Below are 13053 nucleotides of genomic sequence, written 5' to 3'. Positions count from 1 at the left end.
GCAGGCACACACACCGCCTGGAGAGCCTCACACACACACAGCTGGACTAGGCCAGCCAGACACAGCGAACACCTGCTGTTTGTATAAAACCACCAAAGCAGCAAACACCGTAAGTGGTAGCACTCTGGGAAAAGCAGGAGAGCGAAGTGAAGGGCCAGTCTTCGGGGTGGGGGTAAGAGGACCAGGATGGGCCGGGCCGGTGGCTGTCGGCTTCGTAAGGATGCTCGCCTGCACTTCATGTCTCCCGCCTCCTCTGCGTATGGAAGTTTAATAACTACCCCCCTCCCCCGCCAGGAGGGAGCACCCGGGCTGGCAGTGCTGTGAGGAGGGAGGACGGAGAGGAAGGGGCCAGGCATCGGCTGAAACGGGCGCTGGCAGCACAGCGGGTGGGAGAGGAGCCTGGAGCACCGGGGAGCGGGGCTGCTCACCGCTCATTTCCAGCCACGGCCCTGAGCTCAGGGGGCGCTGCGGACGGTGACTGCGGGGCCGGACGTCCTGGGGTCTGGGACCAGCGTGTGGCCTATGGTTCAGCACCCCATGCTTCCTACGATGACAGCGGCCTGTCCCCCAGAGAGCCCTGAGTCAACGGCGTTCTGCTCAGGGAGCCTCTGCCCACCCAGCGGCACAGGAGGCTAGACGCTGCCCACCGCTCTCCGCCGCCTACAGACCCGGCTTTCCCACGGCCGTGGCTCCCACCCTCCAATGCCCGGCCCTTCACACAACTCCTCGTGTGGTGGTGACCCCAACCGTAAACTATTTCCGTGGCTGCTCCATCACTGTCGTTTTGCTGCTGTTCTGAATCCTAATGTAAATGTGTGTTTTCCGATGGTCGCAGGCTCTACAGTCGCGACCCTCAGGCTGAGAACCACCAGCAGGTCGGACGGACCAGGAGAATTCTTGTGTTTTCTGTTCCAAGGCTTGTGGCCGATTAGGAGAATTCCTGGCTTTCACTGCTGTCATTTAGAGAGAAACAGTGTAACAGAAAACGCACTCGCTGAAGTTAAAAACTGGAAAAGGAGCTAAAAGTGATTAGTCTCCTGTCATTAGTGATAAAAATAACTCTTTAGTATCAGTTTGACATTTTGAAGTGCTCAGTACCCATGTATAGTGACAAAGTACATGATACGATTCTGGATATATTTGCTGACAACTTATCAGATATTCCAAGTAAAGTGATGAAAGCTTTGACAGTGGCAATGACATAGTTATTCCTTCAGAAAGGCGAAAAATAGTCATTTCAAGTGATTCTGAACCTGAAAATTTGAACAACTCCACACGTGATTTTGAGTGTAACTTGCATCTTGATTGCCGAGATAACAGTAGGTCAAAAGAGGTCTTTCGACCTAATGTGGAAAGATGTGGAGGTAATGCTGGGGTCAGTTATTCCGTCTGATTCTAGGAACATCATTGCAGTCACCGACTTGATTTTTTATGACGCTCTGTTTGAACTGTTTTGTCATCAATCAAACATGTAATATAACAAGATTTGGGAAAGCACAGAATTTCTAAAGCAATAAAGAGGTCTCCTGTTCCGCCCACAGATATGAAAAATCTTTAGGACGGAGAGTGCTAACGGGGCCCACTCGGAAGGACCCCGGAGAGAACAGTGGCCTCCAAATCCAGCTCCAGCTGTTCCTGTATTTCCTCAGACGACGAGTCCAAGTCGTTTTGAACAAATCTGACTTCCTGGCATTTCCATGACAACGCAGGCTACTCAAAATGCAATCAGTACTCGACCCCTTCATCAGTAAATTTCAAACCATATACAAACCTGTGCGAGAATGATCGTTAGCTGAGGGCCTGATCCCCTGGAGGGGACGCCTTCTGTTCGAACGTACAGCCCCGCTGAGAGGATCCCGCACGCTGACGGGTGAGAATGGCGAGTGAGAGAAGCCCGGTGTGTTTGCGACATGGACGGTGACACAGGGGCAGGGGAAGGGAATGACTGTTCCGTCACTGCTTCGGCCGTATCTGGGATTGAGGCAGCACATATTCAAAGATAACTACTACAACAGCGTTTCAATTGCAGAAACTTTATATAAAAAGAAATACCCACTGACGTTTGCAGAATATGCAACAGTAACGGTAAGAGGAGGGACACGTTACCTTTGCCAGCTTTGTTTAGTTCCACTTCGTATCACACAGTGTTTTACCAATGTCCTACTTTAAAAAGACAGTGGCTTGTAAGAACATGCAGTAAATAACTTCAAAATGCAATGGGCGTTTAATTTTAAAGCGTGCCTTTAACATTCATGTAAAATGCTTTTCCTACTTGTTCAATAGAAACTTATCTGGCCACTGGGTAAAGCTGGCAACAAAACCACCGGTCCGGAGTGTGTTAATGACCTCAGCTCGGCCAACGCCTCTCACCGAGGAGACCTCCGCTCCCGCACAGCCTCGTCCAGTGCCTGGCCGTGGAGGCCTCCGCTCCCGCACAGCCTCCTCCAATGCCTGGCCGTGGAGACCTCCCCTCCCGCACAGCCTCGTCCAGTGCCTGGCCGTGGAGATCTCCCCTCCCGCACAGCCTCATCAATGCCTGGCTGTGGAGGCCTCCGCTCCCGCACAGCCTCTAAGAGTGAACTTCATGGAAAGTGAATGTGAGAACAAGCGCAGCTCAAGCTGTGCCACAGCACACAGTCAGCCTCCCTAACGCCTGGCTCAGTTAGACACTCAGAGGACAAAACACAGTGTCCACAGCTGAGCGTCCTCGTCACCGTGAATGAGAGAGACGGTGTCCGCCCGTCCCCACAGCCCTCCTCTGGTCAGCGCCTGGCCACCGCGAACGGGACGGCCCGGCCCTAGCCTCTGTAACGGGCCTGGGGGCTGGCGAGGCTTCACTCCACCTCACCCGCAGGAGCTCATTCACACGGAGCAGCACACACCACCCTAGTCGTGCCTCCTTCAGGCCAGAGGAAACCGGGAGGCACCAGCCGTCCGACAGGGGTAACACGCATGTGCGCGTGCGCACACACACACACACACACACACACACACCCGTACGCCGCCGGCCCTTATAAAACCAATCCATGTGGTACTGAAACACTTCTGTTCTCAGTAACTGTTCTCTGACCCAGCCTGTGAGCTCCCACCGCCCAGCAGTCCTGGCCAGCACTTACTTGCCTAGGGGCCTCAGGAAAGACAATCTGGCTGCCCTCTTACTAAACAGGGTCTTTTTATTATTATTATCACTAATTACTGAAGGCCTACTGCATGAAGATTAGTGCAATAGGCCTTCCTTCATCTGTCTGCTGGCACCGGCTTTTCTCCAGCGCCGGGACCCAGGCCTTCCGCCTTCATTCCGGCCGGAGCCTCTGGCTCAGGGGTCTTCAAACTACGGCCCGCGGGCCACATGCGGCCCGCAGAGGAGTCTGATCCGGCCCGCCAGGTTTTTTGGGCAGTGAGCGCAGCCGAGGTGTTACAGTAGGAATTAGTAGTTCATATAGTCCGGCCCTCCAGCTCTCTGAGGGACCGTGATCTGGCCCCCACTTTAAAAAGTTTGAGGACCCCTGTGGGCTTCTCACTGACTGGCCAGTCTTTGCTTCGCTCCGGCTGAGCACCGCTCCTGTAGCTCCCTCCTCCCCGCCCCCGCCCTCATAGCAGGCGTCCTGCCCGGCCCGGCCACTCCATGCCTGGCAGGGTCCCCTCCTCTGCTCCCCCGTGTGGAGCCGTCACTCGGGTACCCGAGCTCTCTGCCTACGCCGCCGGGACGACGCCCCGACCTGAGCCCCGCAGTGCACGTATGTACAGTCCTGTGCTCCGACCACGGCTCTCCGTGGTCACACAGTGACACGCACCCTGGAGGGCACCGAGCTGCCCTGAGGCCCCGCCCTACGTCTGGGCTTCCAGAGGAGCAGCGGGGTCCGGTGGCCACAGCCCAAAGCACCAGCCTTCCCAGGAGCCCTGGCGCGGCTCACACCAGCGATCAGGTTCTTGCTAAGCGAGCAGACGAGTGAACGAGAACATGACCTGCATTCGGGAACAGTGACCTTGGCCGTGACCCTCTGAAAAAGGAGCCAAGGACGGTACTTGTGTTTGTGCCATGAACGGCATGCTGGGCGCACAGACAGCACTGCCTCCCAATCGCTCAGGACCATGGAGGCCAGCGTCAGGCCCGGCCCGCGGCTCAGTGGCTCGAGCATCATCCCGAGATGCCCAGGCTGTGGGTCTGATCCCGCCAGGACACACACAGAATGAATGCAGGAATAGTGGACTGTTTCTTTCCCTCCTCGCTCTCTCACATAAATAAATAAAATTAAAACTAAGACCAGCGGAGTTTCCCAAGGGCACGGTAATGGGGAGAGCTCTGCATGTGGGAGGGGAGGGAGGCTGGAGCCTCATCTACCGGTACTTGTTGGACAAAGACCGGAAATCATTACAGAACCGCCCTGAAACCTAGTTCCACACGCACTGGTGAGCAGCTGCCTTCAAATGCTAAGTGTCTTCTCCACCGCATAAATCTTCCCGGTAACAACTCCAAGCGCTTGCTGGGTACCCACTTGCACCTCCACTTGGATTTCCTGTTACAGTACCACCAGAGGCCGGTGCATGAAATCCATGCACGGGGGTGGGGGTGGGGGGGGGTGTTCCTGGACCTGGCGGGAGATCAGGGCCGATCAGGGTCGTCCTGCCCAGCCCTGATCGGCCTGGGCCTGCCAGCTGCCGGCCAGGGCCTGTTGGACAGGGCCTGCCAGACTGGGGTAGGGACTGTGGGAGGTTTGCTGGCCAGGAGGAGGGACCAGGGGAGGTTGGCTGTGGGAGCGCACTGATCACCAGGGGGCAGCTCCTGCATTGGGCATCTGCTCACTGGTGGTCAGTGCACATCATAGCGACTGGTTGACCAGTTGTTCTTGTCATTCGGTTGTAACTGTCGCTGAGGCATTTATATATATATAGATAGATATATAGATATATATATATAGATAGATAGATAGATAAATAGATAGATCGATAGCTGGGCACAGTGAGAGGATGAGGAGCTGAGACCGGGATCCTCCTGCTCTGAGTCTCAGTCTAGTGCCCATCATCCCACACTAACTCCCCGGAAAGAGCCATGCATTATCACCTATTTATTCACTCAAGACATATGTGTCCAGCCAACCAGTAGGAACTAACTATTTATATGGCCAGGAACTGTGCTGAGTTCCCGAGCCTTCAAAGACAAAGAAATAGTTCAACTAAAAAAAGGGGGGGGGGGAGAGGCGCAGAGAGACAGAGAAACTTAGTAGACATTTCCCTAAAGAGGCTGTCCCCATGGCCAATGGGAACAGGCTCAGTGTCCCTCATCGTCAGTCAGAGCCACACTGGGCGTCACCACACCCGTCAGCGTGGCTGTGGTCAGAGACAAGAGGGCAGTGCTGAGGGGACTGGAGCGAGGGCACCCCGCTCTGCAGGGGGGTAAGCTGAGGCGGACCCGTGCAGGGGGTGGGCGTGGAGGCGGCCCCCGTGCAGGGGGTGGGCGTGGAGGCGGCCCCACGGGAACGGCGTGGCCGTTGCTCAGTGTAACACGGAGGGGCCACAGGGCCCGGCCGGCCCACCTCTGGGGTCTCTCTGAAGGAAGAAGGGGGTCAGGGCGGCAGCAGGCACAGTGGTCAAGACATGGGGACAGCCCAGTGTCCATGGGCGGACAGAGAAGAAAACGTGGTGGATGGACCGGCCGAAACGGAGAAGGAAGCCTGACGACAGGGAGGCCCCTGCGAGCAGGAGGCTCGCCTGAGTGACAGCGAGACAGCGGCGATCTCACTGACAGCCGCACTGACGGCCACACTGACAGACACCGCACTGACAGACAGCCGCACTGACAGCCGCACTGACAGACAGCCGCACTGACAGCCGCACTAACAGACAGCCGCACTGACAGCCGCACTGACAGACAGCCGCACTGACAGCCGCACTGACAGACACCGCACTGACAGACAGCCGCACTGACAGCCGCACTGACAGACAGCTGCACTGACAGACAGCCGCACTGACAGCCGCACTGACAGACACCGCACTGACAGACAGCCACACTGACAGCCACGCTGACAGACAGCCGCACTGACAGCCACGCTGACAGACAGCCACACTGACAGCCGCACTGACAGACAGCCGCACTGACAGACAGCCGCACTGACAGCCGCACTGACAGACACCGCACTGACAGACAGCCGCACTGACAGCCACACTGACAGACAGCCGCACTGACAGACAGCCACACTGACAGCCACGCTGACAGACAGCCGCACTGACAGCCACGCTGACAGACAGCCGCACTGACAGCCGCACTGACAGACAGCCGCACTGACAGACAGCCACTGACAGCACACTGACAGCCGCACAGACAGCCGCACAGACAGCCACACTGACAGACAGCCGCACTGACAGGTGGGACCACACCACCTGCTCCATCGCCGGGAGCGGAGCAGACGAGCGGCAGCTGGAGGCGGAGGGGAGGGGGAAAGAGGCCTGAAGGTACACACCCGTTTCCCTGGGGATGTGTGGGCAGCGCGGGGTCTACAGTTAGCGAGACTGTACTTTGTGTATTTGAAAGCCGCTAAGAGAGCAGATTTCAAAACTTCTCATCACAACAACAATCAATGTGTAACCGGATGGCGACGGATGTTAACTAGACTGTGATAATCATTCCTTCATATGTAATACATCAAATCATTACGTTGCATACCTTAAAATAATATTCTGTTATGGGTTAATTCTATCACAATAAAACCAGGGCATTGACAACAAAAGCAACAGCAACACATGTTTTTGCCTCAAGGTATCAAATTCAGTAGCAAACAACCAGCCACACACGAGGCACATGAGAGCCAGAGAGGCAGAGCACTCGGCGGCACAGCCTATAACGAAGAGCTAGGATGCTAGAGAGACTGACAGCGGAATGACTTCTGGAACCACCTTCCAGACGACCTCCTGGAAGACCAGCGGGCGGGGTCAGGGCTGCGGGGCTGCGAGGCCGGCTCCTGCGTGAATTCCGTGCACCGGGCCTCCTGTGCAATTGTATGCATTGGAGTGCCTTTTGCTCATGATTGTTGCCGTTTCAGAACATAAAGTGGATACCGATTTAGGAGCTAAAATAGAACAAGCTATGATTCAACAAACATATTCCAGGCTCGGCAACCTCAGAATTTATTGTTCATTAAAGCTGTATTTTAATTATCCCAGTTTTAATTAAGGTATTATGTCGAGCTGGCGAAATGCAATTATGGGCAACTGACTTGAGGTGTCTAATAGGCTAATATTTGAAAAGCAATGCATTATTATTGTCACAAGCTCTGCTCGTGCAAAATGAAGTGGATTTTATTTTCGAATGAAAAATTGGTACAGAGAATATGAAGCCCTTGTCATTGAGGTTAAGTGCTACGTTGCCAACTGAAACGGAACCCACTCATCCTGGGACCGCCTTCCCTCGGGCAGCCAGCTGGCCCGGGCGGGTGCTCTGGTGCCCTTGCCCAGCGCGGTGGGCAGCGGGCGGCGGCCTGCACGTGCCCGCAAACAGCACCGGAGAGAAGGCACTGGGACGGCCTTCCCCACACCCACCGGCACCGCCGCCCCAGTGCAGCCCGCAGCCCGCAGCCCGCAGCCAGCTCCGGCCGCCTCACAGGTCCCTCCACCAGCCAAGTGGCGCTGCCTCCACCGGGAGCAAGTGCCTTGCCGCGGCCATCACCTCGCCCCCTGCAGCGGCTTTTGGTCAGTGAGCGCTCTGCACGCCGGTCACCGCGCATGGAGCTCCCTCTCCGCCTCCGCGGTGGACTCTCCTTTGCCCGGGACGTCAGCGCGGGGGACCCACAGGGAGCACCAGAGGAGCGAGCACTCGGAGGAGCCCTGCGGTCTGGAAGGGAATGAGGGTGTCCTGGCCGAGGGCTCCAGCACCCCCCCCCCCGCCCGGGGTCCCCCCAGTGCCAGGCCCCAGCACGCCCTGGCAGCAGCGTGCGGAGGCGCGGGCCCAGGAGCAAGGGCTCCACCGGGGCCGGCTGCTGGCATCGGAAAAGCAAGGACAAGGGCACAGCTCAGGCTGCTGTGAGATCAAATGAGTCATCGCGGGGAACACCTCCCCCGGAGCCAGGCGCTCGGCGTCATTAATAATTACTGTTATTAGCGCCGCCCTGGGCCTGCCGGGGAATTCTGTGGAAGGAAAGGAGCCAGGCGCAAACCATTTCCTAGTCCACGGCCCCACCGACAAGAGATTCCGGAGCCTCGGGGATGGACTCCGAGGAGTGGGCGGGGTGGAGGGATGGGGGGCGGAAGCAGCTGCTGCGGGAGGGACCCTCCCTGGGGGTGATTCAGCCACCTGCTCGGTTGCCCACCCCGAGCGTAAAGTCTGTGCAGGGTGTGTGCACACTCTAATCAGGGGAGCGGTCCTTAGTGTCACCTGCAGAGCGAGGACCCGTGACCACTCGATGCAGGTATCCCACCTCCCTCCGCTCTCTCTCAGTTCTCGCCCGTCCTCCCCGGACAGCATCTGCTCCTCAGGCTGTTCCCGGGCCGGACCCCGACTCACGACGGCAGCACCCCCAGAGCTGTCTGTCCCCGCGGCCAGGACAGGGCCGGCACACAGGGAGTGCCAGGGAGCATCTCCTCCACGCACAGGAGAGAGAGGGCGGGCGCACGGGTGAGAGAGGGCGGGCACACGGGTAAGAAGGAGGGCGGGTGCACGGGTGAGAGAGGGCGGGCACACGGGTAAGAAGGAGGGCGGGTGCACGGGTGAGAGCGAGGGCGGGCGCACGGATGAGAAGGAGGGAGGGGTAAATGGTAAGAAGAGGGCGGGCGCACGGGTGAGAGTGAGGGCGGGTGCACGGGTGAGAGAGGGCGGGCACACGGGTAAGAAGGAGGGCGGGTGCACGGGTGAGAGAGGGCGGGCACACGGGTAAGAAGGAGGGCGGGTGCACGGGTGAGAGTGAGGGCGGGTGCACGGGTAAGAAGGAGGGCGGGTGCACAGGTGAGAGAGGGTGGGTGCACGGGTAAGAAGGAGGGCGGGTGCACGGGTGAGAGTGAGGGCGGGTGCACGGGTAAGAAGGAGGGAGGGGTAAATGGTAAGAAGAGGGCGGGCGCACGGGTGAGAGTGAGGGCGGGTGCACGGGTGAGAGAGGGCGGGCACACGGGTAAGAAGGAGGGCGGGTGCACGGGTGAGAGAGGGCGGGCACACGGGTAAGAAGGAGGGCGGGTGCACGGGTGAGAGTGAGGGCGGGTGCACGGGTAAGAAGGAGGGCGGGTGCACAGGTGAGAGAGGGTGGGTGCACGGGTAAGAAGGAGGGCGGGTGCACGGGTGAGAGTGAGGGCGGGTGCACGGGTAAGAAGGAGGGAGGGGTAAATGGTAAGAAGAGGGCGGGCGCACGGGTGAGAGGGAGGGCGGGTGCACAGGTGAGAGAGGGCGGGCGCACGGGTAAGAAGGAGGGAGGGGTACATGGGTAAGAAGAGGGCGGGCGCAGCACTGGCATCGCTGGGAGGAGTCGGTCCTCACGCCCAGGAGGGGAGGCTCTGCCAGGGCAGCACTGGGAGCAAAGGTCTGGAGCCCACACTCTGCTTACAGCAAACGAGGCTGGGCCCTCACGTCTAGAACCTTCTACAGCAGTCACAATGCCTATAAAGCCATATGAGAGCTCAGAAGCACGTGCCTTTGAAGGTCCCCCAACTGTAAAACATCGTTATAACGGCTCTTCGGCCAGGCGGTCAGTGGTGGCTGCCACCCCTGGTGCTGGCCTCCACACGTCCTCTCACAGCTGGCGTGAGTGGATGAGGTCATGGGTGTCCCCCTGTGAGGTGACCGGCTGAAGCGGGGCTTCCTGTCACCGGGCGGCCCTGACTTCCCAGCCCAGACCCCGACCATGTCCGCCAGGCACCGAGGTTAGAGCACTGACCACGGCCGCTGTCCGCCAGGCACCGAGGTTAGAGCACTGACCCCGGCCATGTCCGCCAGGCACCGAGGTTAGAGCACTGACCACGGCCGCTGTCCGCCAGGCACCGAGGTTAGAGCACTGACCGCGGCCATGTCCGCCAGGCACCGAGGTTAGAGCACTGACCGCGGCCGCTGTCCGCCAGGCACCGGGGTTAGGCACTGACCGTGGCCGCTGTCCGCCAGGCACCGAGGTTAAACACTGACCGTGGCCGCGGCACCTGGGGAGGCCGTGCCCGCTCCCGGGCCCGCCAGGCGCCAAGGGAGCAATCCGGGCGCCAGACCCACCATGAGGGAGGAATGGCATTCAGACCAGCGTGTGCCTCCTCACTGCTAACAGCTGGCACCGCCTCCCGGCGCACCGCCACCCGGCACACCGCCTCCCAGGAGGCCCGCCTGGCACCCGCTCCACATTTCAGATTTTGAGAAATAACAGGGAACAACGGACACAGATCTCCCCGAGAGAACATGGAGCAGTTTTAGCATCAAATTAGCCTCCATTTCTCAGGACGCGGCCATCCTCTCTGAAATGCAGAGACAGCAGCCTCTCAGAAAGCAAACACATTTTCTCACCAGCGCACATAGGCAAACCCACAATTACCCCCTCAACACCCTGAGCACCGCCGATCCTCATTCTTCCTCTGCCGTTTCCTTCCCCAGTCAGACTCCCCGCTGACGGCGGTTCCCGGGTCTGTCCGGCTTCTCCTGCTGGCGAGGCACTGGCAGGTACTCCGTGCCTGCACCGGTGCCAGGCATAGAAGTCTGCCCGCGCGGCCTGCATGCTGCCTGCGGGGTCCCACCCCCTCAAGTCTCCTGGGGCGCGTACGTCTCTGCTGCCATTTCTCCGCACCGTCCACCCCCTCCTCCAACCGAGTCCCCCTCAAGAGCAAAGAGGCGCGTGAGCAGGTGCCGGGCCCGCACACGGCGATCACCACACCTCGGGTTGCCTCCCACCGTGCCAGGCGGCGGAGCCGCTCCACAGAGAGAGCCCTTCTCCACTCACCGCCCATCCGCCACGTCCGCCCTCAGCGGGAGGCCCGCTGCCCCCGCTCTGCCAAACTTCCTATCGTCAGGGACCAACAGACCCGTACGAAAGGGTCCGAGTGCCACGCGGGCATGCCCCGTGGTGACGCGGGCACTGTGCGTGCCCATGCCTCACGGTAATCCACCCCACCTGATGGCATTCACATTGAAAGAGGGTGTTCCGGGAAAGTGGAAACGAAAGACCAAAGACCAAGAGTGAAAACTAAGTGAGAGAGAAGCGCCGGCCAGGGGAGGGAAGCCGCAGGCCTGGTTGGAACCCGGCCTCCCGGTGCCAGCTCTGTGCCCGTGGGAGCCTTTGCCATCTCTCACTCCAGCTCCGGGCTCCGAGTGGAGCCCGTCAGCTGCCCCAGAGGCACCGCCAGGCTGGAGAGGACGTGCCTGAAGGAGGACCGAGCAGTAGCCGCGGCTGGCGGGTCAGTCAGGGCCGTGCCACTCGTTCCTCACGGCAGCCAACGTCAGACTCACTGCTTCCCTTGAAATGAAAGAAAGTCATTTAACTGTGAGCCCGGAGCCGACTGTCGAAGGTCACGGTGAGGCTGTCCCTCCCCGGGCGGACAGCGGTGCCGGGGCGGGGCGCTGACCTCGGGTGCCAGGGTAGAGCAGGTGCAGAGAGCCTGCCCGGCCTCACGGTGCCACACTCCTGGGTCACACGTCTGACCCCGCTGGGGCCTGCACAGACCCAGGCGCCGGCTTTGTGTGCCCAGCCCGCGGCGCGGCCTCAGAGCTGCCCCTCCCCCCGCGGCTGGACTCTCAGGGCGGCAAGCAGTGCCCCTGAGGATGGCCGGGGCGGCGGCCATGTGCGGGCTGTTTGTGACACCTGCACGGCAGGCGCTTCAGAGACGTGAGGAGAGGAAGCACGGAGACATGACGCCGAGGGCCTCCCAGACGGGTGCGCACCCGTCACCGGCCTCGGGGCCTCCGGTAAAGGATGCCGGCGTGTCCTGGGGGCGAAGGTGAGGCCGCTCCGGCCGGGGGGAGGGGGGGAGGAGGGGAGGACTGTGGACGGAGGCGGCGCTGGCTGAGCCGCAGCGGCGTCTGGGCGCTGTTAGCTCCCAGAACTCACAGCCTTCCGCGGGCATTTGCCGGGGAAGAACGGCGCTTATGGGGTTGGGAGTTATTGCATTCCGTGCCCTTCAGTCCTCCTTGGGCACATGCTCTCCACGGCCCTGCGGGACCACGGGGAACACACAGTGACCACACTCGCCTGCTGCCGACAGAATTCTCCTCCCACCACGGCCGGCGCCCCTGCCTCCCGTGGAAGCTTCGTGTTTGAGAGGAGCCTGTGTCGACCCCTGATTCTCCCCCTCCCACACCGGCACCAGCTCTTCCCACGGCTCTCCCGCCTCGGCCCGGCCGCGCTGCGCTGCGCTGGACACAGGACCCTCGGGAATACGGCACAGGAACGACCTGCTGCCCCTTCGCTCTCTGTGTCGCCCCCACCGAGGAGCTGTGATCGCTGGAACCCGTACAGAGCGGAGGGCGCCCCGCGGCTTTTCATAGAATTAAATGCAGGAGAGCCGCCATCCCATTCCCACGGTAACCGATCTTCTTACCGGAATTTTAAATCGTGGCTCTTAGGCAGACGCGCCACGGCCTTCCAGGATTATTCCGGATGGCCATCTCCGAGCCCTCCCATCTGGCGTGTCCTGCTCCCCGCACTGAGGACGCCCGTCAGGAACATATGCCCGCGCTCCCGGTAATCACCGAGAGCTCAGGGCGGACTGCGGGGCGGCCGGAGCACCTTGAAATAATGCTTAACTAATCACAAAGCAGCCATTCCGCACTAGGTGAGCGGGCCGCTAATTAGACGGAGGAGATAAAACTGCCACGGCAGGATGGAGGGATGGAGAGAAATACGCAGTAATTACTCTTTATCGTCAGCGGAAGCGGCATCCAACGCGGCTCATGAAGCAGGCGACGCCCACCGCTCTGAGGGGCCAGCGCCATGGGCGCCGGGAGCTGGGCACAGGCAGGCTGCCCCGGCGGCGTCAGGAGTCGCTCGCAGAGGGAGCCGTGGCCCTGAGGGGCGGGGAAGGGAGGCGGCAAACTGAAGAGTCCCGGTACCTGCTTTCATTTAGAATATATATGTTATAATTGATGTCAGAGAGGAAGGGAGAGAGAGA

General features: G+C 59.9%; 1 protein-coding gene across 1 annotated transcript in view; it reads right to left on the bottom strand.

The window, feature by feature from the left end:
* Nucleotides 1-13053, bottom strand: part of SDK1 (sidekick cell adhesion molecule 1) — a gene marked incomplete at its 3' end in the record, with an annotated part of 423357 nt that overhangs the window by 172665 nt on the left and 237639 nt on the right.

This window comes from Pipistrellus hanaki (genome assembly GCF_964339955.1).
Source record: "Pipistrellus hanaki genome assembly, chromosome: 5".
In the NCBI taxonomy this organism is placed as follows: domain Eukaryota; kingdom Metazoa; phylum Chordata; class Mammalia; order Chiroptera; family Vespertilionidae; genus Pipistrellus; species Pipistrellus hanaki.
Note: the sequence above shows the minus strand (reverse complement) of the source record. Positions and strands in the feature narration are given on the sequence as shown.